This window comes from Aotus nancymaae, unplaced genomic scaffold (assembly GCF_030222135.1).
Source record: "Aotus nancymaae isolate 86718 unplaced genomic scaffold, 86718_ANA_hifiasm-v0.15.2.pri h1tg000020l, whole genome shotgun sequence".
In the NCBI taxonomy this organism is placed as follows: Eukaryota; Metazoa; Chordata; class Mammalia; order Primates; family Aotidae; genus Aotus; species Aotus nancymaae.
This window is the reverse complement of record NW_026988432.1, coordinates 28,368,755-28,377,594: the sequence shown is the minus strand read 5'-3', so window position 1 is coordinate 28,377,594 and position 8,840 is coordinate 28,368,755. Positions and strand designations below refer to the sequence as shown.

General features: G+C 38.5%; 1 pseudogene; it reads right to left on the bottom strand.

Annotated features, from left to right (window-relative positions):
- Positions 1-267: 267 nt before the first annotated feature.
- LOC110568086 (cytochrome c oxidase subunit NDUFA4-like) lies at positions 268-2,159 on the bottom strand (annotated as a pseudogene).
- Between the last annotated feature and the right edge of the window lie 6,681 nt (positions 2,160-8,840).

The following is an 8,840-nucleotide window of genomic DNA, read 5'->3' as shown; positions in this document are numbered from 1 at the left end:
AGAAAGCTTGAGAACTTAGAAAAACAATCAACTCAACCTCCCAGAAGCCAAATCTTGTCTCATTCAGCGGTTTAGGACTAGTTACAATACTGTTCCTCTAGCAAGACCCACCTAGAGTTCAGCGGGTGAGGAAACACGAGAGATGACCAACTTATTCTGAGGTGAATTTCCATCGGTCTTGTTTAAAATGCAAATTAACTTTAGATTAGCTTTAAGTTTTAGTTGTAAGATCTAATAAACATACAGAAAATACACAAGATGAAAATGAACAGTTCACTGATTTATTGCCGTTGAAACACTTCTGTGACCACTGGCCCTGAGGAGATAGAACACTGCCAGCTTCTCGTCCCTCCTGTGCCCCTCCCAATCATGGTTGCTTCTGTTTTCCCAAAAGTAACCCACATTCTGGTTTTCAGGCTAGGCCTGCCCTTGTCCTTCATCAGAGTTTTACTACTTAAGTGTACATCCCAAACTAGGTCGTTTTGGCCTTGTTTTCTCTATGGGAATGGGCTCATACTGTATGTATTCTTTTTTATCAGTCTTCTTGGAGGCTGTAATATTTGAGTTTCACCTGTGTAACTGAATGTGGCTGGTTGTTTTTCACTGCTGTATAGTATTACATTGCATAGATATATTGCCATTTATGTACACATTCTACTGTTGCTATTCCTGGTGTTTCTAGTTTTGAGGTATTAGGAATAATTGCACTATCAACAGTCTTGATTTAACCTGTTGCTAGGTCTTAGGGCATGAGCATCTTCAACTTTGGTAGATATTACTAATCAGTTTTTCAAAGTGCTATCAATTTATATTCCTACATGGACTACATATAGGGTATGAGATTTCCTGTTGTTCCACATCCTCACCAACACTTGATGTTGTTGACCTTTTCTTTTTTCCAGTTTCGGTTATTTATTAATCAGTGTAATCTCCAATAGATTACATCAACACAATTTCATGCATTTAGAGGAGAAATATTTCCTGGTTAAGTGGAAAACTGTGCGATGGCTTCTGGAAGACCTTCATTCTAAAGCAGCTTTATAGTGAAACATTTCATTTAGAAATCTGGACCTTCTTTCTTCAGTTTGCTGTAATCCACATTCACTGGGTAGAACTTGTTTGGTCATTGGCACCCAGTTTGTTCTAGGGCTTTTGGTCATCATACTTTCTTTCCCAACTAACATCTGGATTGAACAATGCCAGATGCAAGAGATACAGTGCTGCTCCAATACCTCCAGCTCCAGTAAATACAAAGAGGGGATCAAGCATGGGTGCTTCTTGGTCTGACCAGTGATCTGGAGCATGTTTGTAGCAGAGCCCTCCGATTGGAAAGGAGAAAACCAGCCTAGCCACTAGGCGCTGGGCTACGTAGTATCTCATTGTTGACCTTTTTAATTCAGCCATTCTGGTGACTGTGCAATGGGTATTGGGTATCTCATTGTGGGTTCAATTTGCATTTTTCCTTGATTTCAGTCCTTTTCCATGTTATTGGTGAACTGAAAATTTTTCAGAAATGCTTGTCTTGTGCCAATTTTATTTTCCCTTACTGAATTCTTTATATAGTCTTTATTTGACCCCTTTGTGGTTCTGTACATTACAAAGACCTGCTTGCACTCTGTAGCTTACCTTTCACTCTTATTGATGTCTCTTGTTAAACAGAAGCTCCTAATTTGACTCTAATCTGATTTATCTGACCTTTTCTTTATGGTTAGCATTGTTTGTTGTCTATCTAAAGGACGTGAAGATGATAGTCTCCTATGCTTTATTCTAGAATACTATGGTTTAACCTTTCCCATTTAGCTCTATAGCCCCCTGGGAATTGATTTTGCAGAGAGAGTGAAGAAGAGGTCAAGATTCATTTTCTCTTCACTGTGCCAACACCATTTATTGGGAAAAAGCATTTCCCCATTATATAGCAGTGTCCCTTTTGTCAAATCAATTGTTCTTACATACATGGACCTTTTAAGTTCTATTTCATCAATATAGTTTGTCTACTGTTGTAACAATATTAAACTTAGAGTAAATCTGTAAGTCTTTGTTTTTAGATAGGGTTTTGTTCTGTCACCTAGGTTGGAGTCCAGTGGTGTGATCTTGGTTCACTGCAACCTCTGCCTCTGGGCTCAAGCAATCCTCCTGCCTCAACCTCTCCAGTTGCTGGGACAACAGGTGTATACCACCACACCTGGCTATTTTTTTTTTATTTATTTTTTTTTTTTTTGAGACAGAGTCTTGCTCTGTCACCCAGGCTGGAGTGCAATGGTGCTACCTTGGCTCACCACAACCTCCACCTCCTGGGTTCAAGCGATTCTCCTGCCTCAACCTTCTGAGTAGCTGGGATTACAGGCATGTGCCACCACGCTTGGCTAATTTTAATGCACTTTTAGTAGAGACAGGGTTTCTCCATGTTGGCCAGGCTGGTCTTGAACTCTTGACCTCAAGTGATCTGCCCACCTCCGCCTTCCAAAGTGCTGGGATTACAGGCATGAGCCACCATGCCCAGCCTCACACCTGGCTAATTTTTAAAATTTTTTGTAGAGACAGGGTTTCACTGTATTGCCCAGACTGGTCTCAAGTAATTCTCCTCCCTTAGCCTCTCAAGTGCTTGGATTACAGGTTTGAGCCACCGCACCTGGCCTATAGGTCAGAGCAAATCTGTAAGTTGTAGACATCTAGCCATGTAAGTATGAGCTTTATTCTTTTTTGGGATTTTCTGTGCAATTCTAGGCATTTTATATGTCCATGTAGATTTTAGAATCAATTTGTCAAGTTTCCTTATTCCTCCAAAGAACTGGAATTTGGATTGAGATTTTCACTGAATCCATAGATCAGTTCTGAGGGAACCAACTATAATGTCGAGCCTTCCAGCTCATGAATCTAATGACCCTGGAATGGTCTCTTATTTAGGGAAACCTTATTTAGATCTTTAGTTTCAACCACATTTTTTTTAGATCGATTTCTGTATATTTAATGTTTTAAAAAATGCTATTGTAAATGGTTCACTTTTAAAATTTCATTTTCGAATCGTTTATTGCTAGCATCAGAAATACAAGTGATTTTTGTCTATGACCTTGTATCTAGAAACCTTTTTAATTTTACTAGGTTTATTGTCTGATTCTTTTAAATTATCTATATCCTCAATCATGTCATTTACAAATAATGATAGTTTATTTTCTTCTGACCCTACCCAATTAATTATAAAGAAAATCTTGTTGTATTAGGCTAGGAACTCACATGATAGTTTCCTCAATGTATAGCAAAATTGAATATTATACAGTGTATATTTGTTAGAGCCACCATCTAGATTCTACCATTCTAGATTTTACCAAGTTTACGGTATCTGTTTTTATCACATATCTATCTATCTGTCAAGCCATCCTTTTTTCCCTTTTCATGATGCATTTCAAAGTAATTTAAGGTACCAGTACACTCCCCGCTAAATACTTAGGCACATATAGCATTACCTAGCAACATTTTGAATAGAAGTGATGACATTCTTTTTCTGCTTCTGATCTCGGAATGAGAGATTTTAATATTTTAAGTATGATGTGTTTGCTGTAGCATTTAAATAATGTTTATAAGATTAAGATAGCTTCCTTTTTTCCTAGTTTGCTAAACATTTCGATCACCCAAGACTGCTGAATTTCATCACATTTTTTACCTGCATTACTTTTCCTTCTGTATTGTTTATGTGAATAACTCTGATTTGTGAATGAAAAATCAAATTTGATCATGATATATTTTTACATCATGTTTTTGTAGATTGCTTGTGTCTGTTTGCTAACATTTTGTTCAGACCTTTTGCATCTATACCATGAGGACTAGCCTGTAATTCTTGTATTGTTCTCGGCAGGTTTTTCATAGGTAAGGTTGAGCTGGTTTCATAAAACAAATAGGTTTTCTATCCTCTGGGATAGTTTGTCTAAAATTGGCATTATTTTGCTCTTAAATGTTTGGTTAAATTCACTACTGAAGCCATTTTCGTCTGTAAATTTCCTGTGGCAGATTGTAATTATGGACTCAGTTTATGCACTAGATATAGGATGATTCCAATGTTCAGGATCTTTTCATGTCAGTTTTGGAGAGCTTTATTTTTTTAAAAAAGAATTTGTTCATTTTATGCAAAATCTAAAAACTTTAATGAGGCATACTTAATATATAAAAACTGCACATATGTAATAAAGTGTACAAATTTGATTAGATATATGTATACACCTATCACTGCAATAAAGATTTTATCTAGATTCAAAATTTATTGGTATTCATTATAGTCTATAAAATATATGTGTGTATATATACATATATATATATATATATATATAATTTTTTTGAGATGGGGTCTCTCACTCTGTTGCCCAGGCTAGAATGTGGTGCCATGACCACAACTCACTGCAGCCTCCTGGGCTCAGGTAATCCTCCTACCTTATGCTCTCTGGTAGCTGGGACTATAGGCACGTACCATCAGGCTCAGCTGTGTGTGTGTGTGTGTGTGTGTGTGTGTGTGTGTGTGTGTAGAGACAGGAGGGTTTCACCACGTTGGCCAGGCTGGCTTTTAAACATTTTAAATGTCTGCACAATCTGAAGTAACTTGCCTGTTTTCCTTTCTGATACTGGTTATTCCTCTCTCCTGTCTTTTCTCCTTTCTTCTTTGATCAGTATTTTAAGGGGTTATGAATCCTTTTATTTATTTATTTTGAGATGGAGTCTCACTCTGTCACCCAGGCTGGAGTGCAGTGGTGCAGTCTTGGCTCACTGAGATCTCCACCTCCCAAGTTCAAGCAATTCTCCTGCCTCAGCCTCCTGCATAGCTGGGACTACAGGTGCCCACCACCACACCCAGTTAATTTTTATATTTTTAGTAGAGATGAGGTTTCACCATGTTAGTCAGGCTGGTCTCAAACTCCTGACCTCAGGTGATCCACTTGCCTTGGCGTCCCAAAGTGCTGGGATTACAGGTGGGAGCCACCGTGCCCAGACGATGAATCCTCTTAATCTTTTTAAATAACCAGCTTTTGACTTTGATTCCCTTTATTGTATATTTGTGTTCTATATCTGTAGTTGTGGCTTATTTTTGGGTTTCATTTGCTGTTTTTAAAATTTTTGAGGTAGTTGCTTAATTGATTTTTTTTTAAATTGCATTTTAGGTTTTGGGGTACATGTGACGAACATGCAAGATTGTTGCATAGGTGCATACATGGCAGTATGATTTGCTGCCTTCCTCCCCTTCACCTATATCTGGGATTTCTCCCCATGCTCTCTCTCCCCATCTCCCCACCCCCTGCTGTCCCTCCCCTATTACCCCCCAACAGACCCCAGTGTGTAGTGCTCCCCTCCCTGTGTCCATGTGTTCTCATTGTTCAACACCCGCCTATGAGTGAGAACATGCGATGTTTGATTTTGTGTTTTTGTGTCAGTTTGCTGAGAATGATGGTTTCCAGTTTCATCCATGTCCCTACAAAGGACACAAACTCATCATTTTTGATGGCTGCATAATATTACATAGTGTATATGTGCCACATTTTCCCTGTCCAGTTTGTCATCGATGGGCATTTGGGTTGGTTCCAGGTCTTTGCTATTGTAAACTGTGCTGCAATGAACATTTGTGTGCATGTGTCCGTATACTAGAACGATTTATAATCCTTTGGATATATACCCAGTAATGGGATTCCTGGGTCAAATGGAATTTCTATTTCTAGGTCCTTGAGGAATCGCCACACTGTCTTCCACAATGGTTGAACTAATTTACACTCCCACCAACAGTGTAAAAGTGTTCCTATTCCTCTACATCCTCTCCAGCATCTGTTGTCTCCAGCTTTTTTAATGATCACCATTAACTGGTGTGAGATGGTATCTCAATGTAGTTTTGATTTGCATTTCTCTAATGACCAGTGATGATGAGCATTTTTTCATATGTTTGTTGGCCTCATGTATGTCTTCTTTTGTAAAGTATCTGTTCATATCCTTCGCCCACTTTTGAAAGGGATTGTTTGTTTTTTTCTTGTAAATCTGTTTTAGTTCTTTGTAAATTCTGGATATCAGCCCTTTGTCAGATGGGTAAGCTGCAAAATTTTTTTCCCATTCTGTTGGTTGCCGACTCACTCTACTGACTGTTTCTTTTGCTGTGCAGAAGCTGTGGAGTTTAATTAGGTCTCATTTGTCTATTTTGGCTTTTGTCGCCAATGCTTTTGGTGTTTTGGTCATGAAGTCCTATGTCCTGAATGGTTTTGCCTAGATTTTCTTCAATGGTTTTTATGGTGTTAGGTCTTATGTTTAAGTCTTTAATCCATCTGGAGTTAATTTTAGTGTAAGGTGTCAGGAAGGGGTCCAGTTTCGGCTTTCTGCATATGGCTAGCCAGTTTTCCCAACACCACTTATTAAACAGGGAATCCTTATCCCATTGCTTGTTTTTGTCAGGTTTGTCAAAGATCGGATGGTTGTAGATATGTCGTGTTGCCTCCGAGGGCTCTGTTCTGTTCCATTGGTCTATATCTCTGTTTTGGTACCAGTACCATGCTGTTTTGATTACTGTAGCCTTGTAGTAGAGTTTGATGTCCGGTAGTGTGATGCCTCCCGCTTTGTTCTTTTTGCTTAGAATTGACTTGGCTATGCGGGCTCTCTTTTGGTTCCATATGAAGTTTAAGGTGGTTTTTTTCCAGTTCTGTGAAGAAGGTCATTGGTAGCTTGATGGGGATAGCATTGAATCTGTAAATTACTTTGGGCAGTATGGCCATTTTCACGATATTGATTCTTCCTAACCATGAACATGGAATGTTTCTCCATCTGTTTGTGTCCTCTCTTATTTCGTTGAGCAGTGGTTTGTAGTTGTCCTTGAAGAGGTCCTTAATGTTCCTTGTTAGTTGTATTCCTAGGTATTTTATTCTCTTTGTAGCAATTGTCAATGGCAGTTCGTTCTTGATTTGGCTCTCTTTAAGTCTGTTATTGGTGTATAGGAATGCTTGTGATTTTTGCACATTGATTTTGTATCCTGAGACTTTGCTGAAGTTGCTTATCAGTTTCAGGAGCTTTTGGGCTGAGATGATGGGGTCTTGTAGATATACAATCATGTCGTCTGCAAATAGAGACAATTTGACTTCCTCCTTTCCTATTTGAATACTGTTTATTTCTTTTTCTTGCCTGATTGCTCTGGTTAGAACTTTCAGTACTATATTGAATAGGAGTGATGAGAGAGGGCATCCTTGTCTAGTGCCAGATTTCAAAGGGAATGCTTCCAGTTTTTGCCCATTCAGTATGATATTGGCTGTTGGTTTGTCGTAAATAGCTTTTATCATTTTGAGATACGTTCCGTCAATACCTGGTTTATTGAGGGTTTTTAGCATAAAGGGCTGTTGAATTTTGTTGAAGGCCTTCTCTGCATCAATTGAGATAATCATGTGGTTTTTGTCTTTGGTTCTGTTTATGTGGTGAATTACGTTTATTGACTTACATATGTTGAACCAGCCTTGCATCCCCGGGATGAATCCTACTTGATCATGGTGGATAAGCTTTTTGATGTGCTGTTGCAATCGGCTTGCCAGTATTTTATTGAAGATTTTTGCATCTATGTTCATCATGGATATCGGCCTGTAGTTTTCTTTTCTTGTTGAGTCTCTGCCGGGTTTTAGTATCAGGATGATGTTGGTCTCATAAAATGATTTGGGAAGGATTCCCTCTTTTTGGATTATCTGGAATAGTTTCAGAAGGAATGGTACCAGCTCCTCTTTGTATGTCTGGTAGAATTCGGCAGTGAACCCATCTCGACCTGGGTTTTTTTGGGTGGTAGGCTCTTAATTGCTGCCTCAACTTCAGACCTTGTTATTGGTCTATTCAGGGTTTCAACTTACTCCTGGTTTAGGCTTGGGAGGAGGCAAGTGTCCAGGAATTGATCCATTTCTTCCAGGTTTCCTAGTTTATGTGCATAGAGTTGTTTGTAAGAATCTCTGATGATGGTTTGTATTTCTGTGGAATCTGTGGTGATATCCCCTTCATCATTTTTTATTGCATCTATTTGGTTATTCTCTCTTTTCTTTTTTATTAATCTGGCTAGTGGTCTGTCTATCTTGTTGATCTTTTCAAAAAACCAGCTCCTAGATTTATTGATTTTTTGAAGGGTTTTTCGTGTCTCTATCTCCTTCAATTCTGCTTTGATCTTAGTTATTTCTTGTCTTCTGCTAGGTTTTGAGTTTTTTTGATCTTGCTCCTCTAGCTCTTTAAATTTAGATGATAGGGTGTCAATTTTAGATCTCTCCTTGCTTCTCATGTGGGCACTTATTGCTATATATTTTCCTCTAGAGACTGCTTTAAATGTGTCCCAGAGATTCAGGTATATTGTGTCTTCGTTCTCGTTGGTTTCAAAGAACATCTTTATTTTTGCCTTCATTTCATTGTTTATCCCGTCAACATTCAAGAGAAAGTTGTTCATTTTCCATGAAGCTGTGCAGTTGTGGGTTGGTTTCTGAATTCTGAGTTCTAACTTGATTGCACTGTGGTCTGAGAGACTGTTTGTTATGGTTTCCGTTCTTTTGCGTTTGCTGAAGAGTGATTTACTTCCAATCATGTGGTCACTTTTAGAGTAGGTGTGATGTGGTGCTGAGAAGAATGTATATTCTGTGGATTTGGGGTGGAGAGTTCTGTAAATGTCTATTAGGTTTGCTTGGTCCAGGTCTGAGTTCAAGTCCTGGATATCCTTGTTAATTTTCTGTCTCATTGATCTGTCTAATATTGAAAATGGGGTGTTAAAGTCTATCACCATTATTGTGTGGGAGTCTGTCTCTTTGTAAGTCATTAAGAACTTGCCTTTTGTATCTGGGTGCTCCTGTATTAGATGCATATATATTTAGGATCGT